This window comes from Malus sylvestris, chromosome 10 (genome assembly GCF_916048215.2).
Source record: "Malus sylvestris chromosome 10, drMalSylv7.2, whole genome shotgun sequence".
Taxonomy (NCBI): Eukaryota; Viridiplantae; Streptophyta; class Magnoliopsida; order Rosales; family Rosaceae; genus Malus; species Malus sylvestris.
Genome location: NC_062269.1, coordinates 21,616,465 through 21,626,908, shown reverse-complemented (window position 1 = coordinate 21,626,908; position 10,444 = coordinate 21,616,465).

Here is a 10,444-nt window from a genome sequence, read left to right as displayed (position 1 = left end):
ATCCCGGCTCGGGACGGATCACTTCTTGGGCCCGCTCCACCACCGTAGCACGATATTGTCGGCTTTGGGCTTACCAAAGCCTTACGGTTTTGTTTTTGGGAACTCATGAGCAACTTCCCAGTAGATCACCCATCCTGGGAGTGACCTAGCATCCTTCTCGCTTAACTTCGGAGTTCCTATGGAACCCGAAGCCAATGAGCTCCCAAAAGGCCTCGTGCTAGGTAGGGATGGGAATACACATTTAAGGATCACTCTCTTAGGCGATGTGGGATGTCACATTGTCGATCTCTTTCTGTTTGGAATGAACTGAAACTACACACTAAACTCTTGAAAATGAAAATTGGCCTATTTCCAATTATTCATCTCTTTTATCCGTCGTCTTTAAGGGTTCAACACATCCCTTTTTTTTATTTTATTTTTATCTTTTCCATTTTCCTTTCCAACATTTTTTTTAATTCGTTTAGTTGTATTTTTTTTTTTGGTGATTTTGTGTAAAATCAATAAAAAGTTACAATACTAACAATAGATCAACAATATTTATCATAATTATAAATAGGTCAATTATATATTGTGATACTTAAATGCGTTTAAAATAAACAAAAATTTTAAAAATTGCCACTACAGCTAGCACCCCTTCAGCTAATACTCCATTTCTCATAGTTTTATATTTTGGGATAAGTCAGTACAAATCAGACACTGCGTTGCAGTGTCTATTTCCTAATTTTGATTTTTACATTTTGATTTAGACACTGTGTTGCAGTGTCCATTTCGTGGTTTCATTTTTTCATCACTCACACTTCTCCTACATGTTCCTTTGTACATTGGGATTCAAACATTGCAATGCAATGTCTGTTTCCTAGTTCTGTTTTTTACTTTTGGATTCAAATGTTGTGTCACAGTGTCCATTTCCTGGTTCTATTTTTACCATCACTCACACATCTTCTACACATCACAACTCGTGCGACTCTTGATTTTTACATTTAGATTCAGACACTGTAATGCAGTGTCTGTTTCCTGGCTCTATTTTTTACATTTAGATTCAGACATTATAATTGTGAAATCTCATTCCTGGATTTCACTGTTATAATTTATGTATTTGTATTATTGAGATTTTATATTGTTGATGCACAAAATCAGTGAGGACTTTGGTACAACAGAAAGTGTCAAGTTTGTGACCTTCGCTAGATTGCTCCGGTCACTAGTGTGGATAAGTATGTAAATGGATAGAGACAGGGAAGCAAACACAAGATGTACGTGATTCACCCAGATTGGCTACATCTACGAAGTACAGGAGTTCTCATTAATTGTGAAGGGTTTACACAAGTACATAGGTTCAAGCTCTCATTTTATGAGTACTAGTGAATGATTTAGTACAAATGACATTAGGAAATATTGTGGGAGAATGATCTCTTTTTATAGAATAGAGTTTCTAGCTTTGTCTTGACATTGACACGTGTCGTGTTGTGATTGGCTTCTACTGTTGACACGTGTCGCGCTATGATTGACTTCTGATGTCGACACGTGTCACGCTGTAAATGGCCTTCTGGTTGGAGGGAAACTCTTCTGGGTCCTTGACGGTATAACATTGACCGGTGCTCGGTAGTTTTAGGATTGGTCAAGTATGGTACAAACAGTGCTCCCCTAAGTTCTCGAGTGAGGGAAGCTCTTTGGTTGGGGACTTGCAAGATCCAAGCTGCTAAGTAATCACGAAACTTCTAAGTACCGAAGTGTGGTATCATTTTCACTTGTCTTATATGTCTCATAGGTAGATGTGGCATCTTCTTTGGAAGTACTATTCCTCCATCCATGGGTGATATCTTTAACCGGTGGAGATGCACAAGGTAATGTATCAATTTCACTTGAAGCTTACTTGTAGTTTCAGGCTTGGTCAAGCGCAATACAAACCATGTAGTAGGAGTCCCCTAAGTCGTCGAGCTAGAAGATCTGCTGAAAGAGGTGACAGACAAGGTAAACAATTAGAGCTCCAAGCAATCAGTCCCAAATCAGAAGTTTGATTTCGAGTTCCGGCTGATTGTTCTCATTCTCCCTATCTTGCAGGTAGCAGGAAGGATAAATAGAAGAAAAAGAAGAAGAGATGATATGAGATACTTTTGCTTTTGAAGAAGTAGCTTTCCACAGCCTTATTCTTGAACTAGGCTGGAGGGTTTTCTGGTTTCCTCTAGAGTATAAGGCCGACTCAAGAATTTGAGGGTCAAAACAAGTCCATCAAATCAAGAGTGCTTTCGACCTTGATGATATGAGATACTTTTGCTGTTGACAAAGTAATAGATGAATCGGCACATGTTCTTTTGCACTTGTCTCCACATGCTTTCCTGTATCCTTCTCACTTTTGCCTGGCTGTGGAGGATGAAGGTCGACATATATAGGAATTGTCCCAACAGCGAGTAGTAACATTGTTCATTTACCCTTCTCGGTCATAGTAATGTAGTGGGAGCTGCAAGATTCACGTGTTTTAACTTTGCCAGAGCACTTTGAAAAAATGGTCTGTGGTATCTGGAAAGCTGATGTTGCATGTGAAAATTGCAGACAAGCTTTATCCAAGGAAATCTAGCTCTCGAAGTTTGGAAAGTGGTGCCTCTTCGGTTTTCAAACAAGCAATCTTGCTGAGGATCTGGCTTTCGAGATTTGAAGAACGGTGCCTCTTCGATTTTTGAGAAAACAATCCTGTTGGGAGTCTGGCTTTCAAGATTCGGAGAGCGGTGCCTCTTCGATTTTTGGGAAAGCAATCCTGGCGGGAGTCTGGCTCTCGAGATTCGGAGAGCGGTGCCTCTTCGATTTTTGAGAAAGTAATCCTGTTGGGAGTCTGGCTCTTGAGATTCGGAGAGCGGTGCCTCTTCGATTTTTGAGAAAGTAATCCTGTTGGGAGTCTGGCTCTTGAGATTCGGAGAGCGGTGCCTTTTTGATTTTTGAGCAAGTAATCCTGTTGAGAGTGTTTTCTCGATATGAGTAAAGGTTTGGCATTTTTGCCAATCTGCCTTGCCATGGAGCACGGAGGTTGACACACACAGGGACTTTCTAGTTATTAAGCAGTGGTGTTGTTCCTTTACCCTTGTGGGTAATGGTAGGGTAGCTAGACCTTCAATATTTATGTGTCTAAACTTTGTCAGAGATCTTTGGCAAAGTTATCTGTGGTACCCAAGAAGTTGATGTTGCGTGTGGGGATTATTGACATATTTTGCTCAGGAAAATGTACTTCTCGAAATTCGGAGAGTGGTGCCTCTTTGATTTTTGAACAAACGGCCCTGCTGCCCTTTCTTTTATAGGGGCACCAATTATGTGCAAGAAGTACGTTCAGAGAGTTATTGCTTGTAGGAATTTTCCCCTTATTTTCGTACTTCAGAGATTTATTAGACCTTATTTCTCCTTCATCATTTCTGAAAATGTTTGGCCCATCCGACCATCGTTTTAACTTGAACTTTGGTGAAGAGGCAACCATGCCTCCTTAAGACAACATATGGCGCCCATCCTTCTTATCCCATACTGGTCATCTTACCGTTGGGGACTCTGTAATGAAGAATGATATGACCGCTGTGGTGGTGGCCATGAACCTTTTCACTTCCAAAGATAACAGACTACTTTCCAAACGGTCTGATGAGTTGGCTATTAAGGATTCTTTGGCTCTCAGTGTTCAGTATGCAGGTTTTGTGTTTAATATGGCCCAGCGCCTATTTACTCGAACCCGCCAAGTTGAATCATTAGCGGCTGAAGTGATAAGTCTCAAACAGGAAATTAGAGGGCTCAAGCATGAGAATAAACAGTTGCACATGCTCGCACATGACTATGCTACAAACATGAAGAGGAAGCTTGACCAGCTGTAGGAATCTGATGGCAGATTTTACTTGATCATCAAAGGTTTGTTGGTTTGTTCCAAAGACATTTATTGCCTTCATCTTCTAGGGCTGTACCGCGTAATGAAACTCCAAATGATCAACTTCCGGTGCCTCCTCCTTCTAGGGTTCTGCCCAGTACTGAGGCTCCGAATGATCACCCTTTGGTGCCTTCTCTTTCTGGGGCTCTAACGAGTGCTGAGACTTCTCCTGAGCAACCTTTGTGAAGGCTCCCTCTGGTTTATTTATTTTGATTCATGTATATGTACATATTTGTAACTTATCAGAGATATCAATAAATAAGCTTTGCTTCATTTCAACGTATTGTGTTAAATACAGCAAAGTCTTCTTCACTAAGTTCTTTGATTTTTTTCTTTTGTTGAAGCTTGTATGTTGAAGCTTTATGAGTGAAGCATGTAGGTTGAGGTAGTGCTCCCTTAATTTCCCGAGTAAGGAAAACTTCTTGGTTGGAAACTTGAAAGATCCAAGTCACTGAGTAGTCGTGAACCTTCCAAGTACCGAGGTGTAGTAGCATATGGTAGGAGTCCCCCAAGTCTCCGGCCGAGGGAGTTGACGAAGGAGGTGTCTTGCTAGTAGCCAAGTTTCCAAAGTAACAAAACTTCACCATTTTCCTTTCTAAGTGGTAGCCCAAAACTCCTCATTCATATATATTTGTTATGAAAGTTGTTAGGCCCAAAGAAAGGGAGGCCTAGGCCCTTTTTTTTTTCTTTTCTAATTTTCGAATTTTCGTATGTTCAAATTTCCGAATTTTCGAATTTTCGAAAAAAAAAAAATATATATATATATATATATATATTTAAGCTTTATAGGTGAAGCTTTCTTGGGTACCATGAATTGATTTTGCTTCACACTATCTTGATCAAGAGTGTGTGAAGCTTTTGGCATTTGTAGTTGAAGCTTTGTAGGTGAAGCTTTGGAGTTGAAGCTTTTGTAGGTGAAGCTTTGGAGTTGAAGCTTTGTAGGTGAAGCTTTTGTGTTGAAGCTTTGTAGGTGAAGCTTTGGAGTTGAAGCTTTTGTAGGTGAAGCTTTGGAGTTGAAGCTTTGTAGGTGAAGCTTTTGTGTTGAAGCTTTGAAGGTGAAGCTTTGGAGTTGAAACTTTTGTAGGTAAAGCTTTGGAGTTGAAGCTTTGTAGGTGAAGCTTTTGTGTTGAAGCTTTGTAGGTGAAGCTTTTGTGTTGAAGCTTTGTAGGTGAAGCTTTGGAGTTGAAGCTTTTGGAGGTGAAGCTTTGGTGTTGAAGCTTTGTAGGTGAAGCTTTGTAGGTGAAGCTTTGGAGTTGACACCATAAATTGGTTTTGCTTCACACTATCTTTATCAAGAGTGTGTGAAGCTTTTGAGAATTGTGGTTGCCCTCCATTGATGAAGCTCTTGTTGGCACCATAAATTGGTTTTGCTTCACACTGTCTTGATTAAGAGTGTGTGAAACTTTTGAGAATTGTGGTTGCCCTCAGGTTGCATGGTTGCTTGCCTAACATGAGCTCGTGTGTTTTAGTATATCTAGCTTCGTGAAGCAACTCGTGGACCTTCTCTTACTGCTCTTGGAGGATCTCATTCTTCATCGTTATCTTGTTGTTCTGAGCCTCCAGCTCATCAACTTTAGCCTGAAGAGTAAACTTCTTTTGTTCCTTCTTTCATTGCTTCGCATCAGGTGCGAGAGGGTGTCGTTCTGCGTGTTGTGGCTTCCTTCGCTCCCCATGTTGGAGAGGGATGCCTGGTCCAAAGAGAGTGTACAAATGGTGGAAATCAGCTTGACAAAGCTGAAAAGAGTAGGAATAAGTGCAATTCCAACAGATGGCGCCAAATGTTGATGCACAAAATCAATGAGGACTTTGGTACAACAGAAAGTATCAAGTTTGTGACCTTCGCTAGATTACTCCGGTAACTAGTGTGGATAAGTACGTAAATGGATAAAGACAGGGAAGCAAACACAAGATGTACTTGGGTCACCCAGATTGGCTACGTCCACGGAGTAGAGGAGTTCTCATTAATTGTGAAGGGTTTACACAAGTACATAGGTTCAAACTCTCATTTTGTGAGTACTAGTGAATGATTTAGTACAAATGACATTAGGAAATATTGTGGGAGAATGATCTCCTTTTATAGAAGATAGTTTCTAGCTTTGTTTTGACATTGACACGTGTCATGTTGTGATTGGCTTCTGATGTTGACACGTGTCACACTATGATTGGCTTCTGATGTCGACACGTGTCGCGCTATGATTGGCCTCCTGGTTGGAGGGAAACTCTTTTGGGTCCTTGACGGTATAACGTTGCCCGGTGCTCGGTAGTTTCGGGATTAGTCAAGTATGGTATAAACATATATTATTTTTTCGAGAATTTATATTAATTTATTTGAATTTAGGTTTTAATTAAACTAGTTATGAGGGTAGAAGTTTTGAAATTAATTATTTAAATTTCGTAGACCTTTTGAGGTTGTAATTTATATTTTCGAATAGAGCTTGATCTCACGAATGCGTAGGCGAAAACCGTTCGTGAAATGGAGTTATAACGAAGAAATTAGAGACGTTTTAGTTGTTGGGAAATAAATAAATAAATGTTTACAAGCTGCCAAGTGGCAGCAAGGGAGAAGGAAGAAAGGAGAGAGTGCGAGAGAGAAAAGGAGAGAAGCAACCCAATCAGAAGAGAGAGCAAGGAGGGGAAAGGAGAGAGACTTGAGTTGGGTCATTTTTGACCCGCGAGTAATCATTTTTGACCCGGCCATATCTCCTTCATCCGACTTCCCTTTTTGGTGATCTTGGTGTCCATGGAAAGCTCTTGACGAGTCCTACATCCCTGTAGTGGTAGATTTCCATTTTCTAGGTTGAAGCCACAAAGTACCGAGGGTTTTCTGGCGAGTTTTCTCATGTTATGGTGATTCTGACAACGATTACCATCGATCACCACTACCAATAGACTCCCTTTAACCCCTGAAACAAGTCCCAAGCATTGGATGAGGTGTCAGAGTTTGTTTTGGTGATGAATCGAGGAACACCCATTTCTAGGTTTTCCGGCAGGTTCGAGGGCAATTGGAGTTTTTTTTCTCGACCAAATTGGACTTGGCCACAGGTATAAAACTTGCTCCACTCACTGAGATCTATTTACCTGCAAAATTTGATAATTTTTTGAAATAGTTGAATTTTCCGGCGAGTTGGGACGCCCGACCACCACCCGCGGTAGTGCATGGCTAGTGGACCGACGATGTCTTTCTAAGTCCAATTAGATGCCCTGAATTCATCATTGATATCCGTATGAAGTGGTTTGATTGTTTAAAGTTAGTTTCATTATGATACATCACTTGATCAAAATTTGAATCGATGATCCAACCGTTGGATTGTCACCAAACTTTAATGCGTTATAGAACGTAATATTTGAGGATAGCTGGAATTGACGAATCGGCAATCCATGTACAGATCTTCCTGAATTGGATTTCTAAGTTCGTAAAACTAATTGTTGACCGCCACCTAATTCTAGAAGGTGGCGGAGATCCGGCTGTCGGATCTCGATGAGAATTTGGTATGTTGTTCTATGAGCATAATGTAGACCTTAGGAAGTTACGAATCTAAAATACAATAAGTGGATCTTCCGGATTAAAGTGCTAGGGTGTGGACCCCACCGTTGATGTTTGGTCAACAGGTTTTGAACCATTTGAATTACTAAAATTAGTATTACTAGAGACTTAGTGAAGCTTTGCGGACTTGTCTCGGTGAGTGACCTTAATATATGTGTATGGTGATTACCTGATTCTTTATATTAATATCCTTTGTGGATATGACATGGTTTTATAAATGTGTTTTCCGTTAAAATGTGATTATGTTATAATTGGCCATCGATATATTTTTATTAAATGTGATTTGATTCATGGATTGGTAATATTTTTGAGAAAGTGATTTGAATTGCATATTGAAATTCTTTGTAAATTGAGGGCTAGTAGGGGACTATGACCCTGCTTAGTTAATCTGCATTAGAGGGTCACTAGTGGTTCTACTTGGTTAATCTGCATTGGTCATGCTTGGTTAATCCGCATTGGGGGACCATACTATATATGGATCATGCTTGGTTAATCCGCATTAGGCGATCCTTATGTTCATTTATATTGCGGGGTGATCATGCTTGGTTAATTCGCGTTGGGTGATCATTGCCTAACAGTTCTGTAGGTGTGACTCTGCTTGGTTAATCTGCATTGAGGGGTCACTACTTACCTGATTATCTTGACCCTGCTTTGTTAATCCGCATTGGGGGGTCACTAGTGGTTCTGCTTGGTTAATCCGCATTGGGGGACCTAATATATATGGATCGTGCTTGGTTAATTCGTGTTGGGCGATCCTTATGGCCATGGATGCTTAGGAGTGATCATGTTTGGTTAATCCGCATTGGATGATCACTTCCTAACAGCTGTAGGAGTGACTTTGCTCGGTTAATCCGCATTGGGGGTCACTGCCTGCTTGGTTACTTTCTTAGGGTGGCTCTGCTTGGTCAATCCACTTTGAGGGGCCACTTCCTGTTTGGTTACTTATGTAGGCTTCGGCTGAACTGCATCCATCTAGCCCTAGTTTTTAATGTATATATGAAGAATGGTTTTTGAGAATCTTGTGATTTGAATTAGAAAAACCGATGGATGTCTGGGTGACTCATTCAGAGTTTCCAGTGACTTAGCTATGATTTCGTAAAAATATGATTTTATATTCGAGGTTTTATAAATGGTGATCGATGGTCTTTCTTTTATTGAATATCACATACTTGTATTATTGTCACTCACCCGTGCTTCGCATTTTATCTAAGTTCTGGTTGGCCAGTGCACCATTCCCCTGATGTAGGCACTGATCATACATGTGATGGATTTGGGTAGACTACGAGAAACACTAGATATTTTAGATTCCGTTGACTGGTCTGGAATCCTTACTCTTGTTCATTTCCATAAAGTTAGTTCGACCTAGATTCATGTGAGTAGGAATTGCTCACAGTAGACGTCATGTTTATAAATTAGAATTACCATGTTATTACTTGGAATCCAGGCATGGAATTATGTAGAATTCCTTTATTAAATTTCGTGCATTGGTATGTGATATTGTTGACTAATTAACGTAATTAAATGTGAATATCGCGCCTCCTTGATTCATGGAATTGGTTACTTGAAGTGATTGTGGAATGATGCTGGATATGAGTGTTGTTATTATGATTATTTTAGTTGATCAATGTTTCTAGAGAATAATATTGTGCATTGTTAATTCTTTAAGATGTTACATGCTATGAATTGTGATTTTATGTGGGAAACATGATGATTTATCTGATGGATGAAGTGGAAATGTTAATTATCATGTGGGATTGTTATGTTGGATATCATTGTTATTCTTATGATTAGGCTTATTGATAAATATGGCTAGAGTTATGATTGTGCTTCGTCGTTTGTTCTTTGAAATATTGCATGATATGCATTGTGGTATATTGTTGGGACATAACAATTTATGTGATGAATATTCGAATGTAGTGGAATAATGAACTACGAATGGCTTGATCCCTATTTAGGGTACGTAGACAGTCTAACGAGAATGTTAGATGCATCCATAAGGTCTGTGAAGAATTATTATGCAGTTGGATCTTAATTTGTGTTTTGCCATTTCCCGAAGGCGGAGTATGTTAGAGATATGGGTATTTGGTGACGTCACGTGTCAATCCTGGACGTATGTTGGGATCGGGACATGACAATAATGCAGTGTCCGTTTCCTGGCTTTGTATTTTACATTTGGATTTAAACACTGCAATGCAGTGTCCATTTCCTGGTTCCGTTTTTCTGAGTTGAGCACACTCCTCTATGTAAAGGAAGGGTGAGAGATTGATAGAATATAAATGTTCTAACTATTTATCAGTGTTCTAAAAATCGGCCTAGGCGGCCACTTAGGCGTTAGGTGATGGAGTGCCGTTACGATTTGGGCCAAATTGTCCGACTGAATCGGGTAGGAGTTAGGCGCCCGCCTAGACACTTTCTAGGCGGTCTAGGCGGTAGTTTTTTTTCTGGCGAATTGACTCTTTGGTCTTTGATGGTTGTCGGCGTCACATCTTTCGTTTCCAATCGTTGTTGTATCTTTAGCAAAAAATAAAAGATCTAAGGGAAAAAGGAGGATGGGAGAGAGAGAATAGTTAAGATTGTAAACTTGCACCACATCGAAGGAGGAAATTTATAGAGCAAAAGCAAGATAGAAGATGAAGAAGTGAGAGAGGAGGAAGAAGAAACGTAAAAAAAAAAAAAACCAAAATTAAGGCGTTTAGTTTTCCAATGCTTCAAATGTGTTGGTGTGTGTGTCCCGACTCTTATCATTCAATTGTTTTTAATTTTTTTTTACATTATGTCTGACATAGATTGGGGCCTTGGGTTATGTGAGAGAGGTGGGAACCGTGGGATGAATCTTTTGGTGTGGCTTCACGGATTGGAACCTTGGATGATGTGAAGGAGGTTGGGTGGAGGGATATAAAAAAAACATTAAATACTAATTTTATTCAAAATATTTTATTTTATTATTTTATTCTTAAAAATTAAATTGTTTTGTTTTGGAAATCCTAAATAGAGAGGGGGATTTTTTTAGA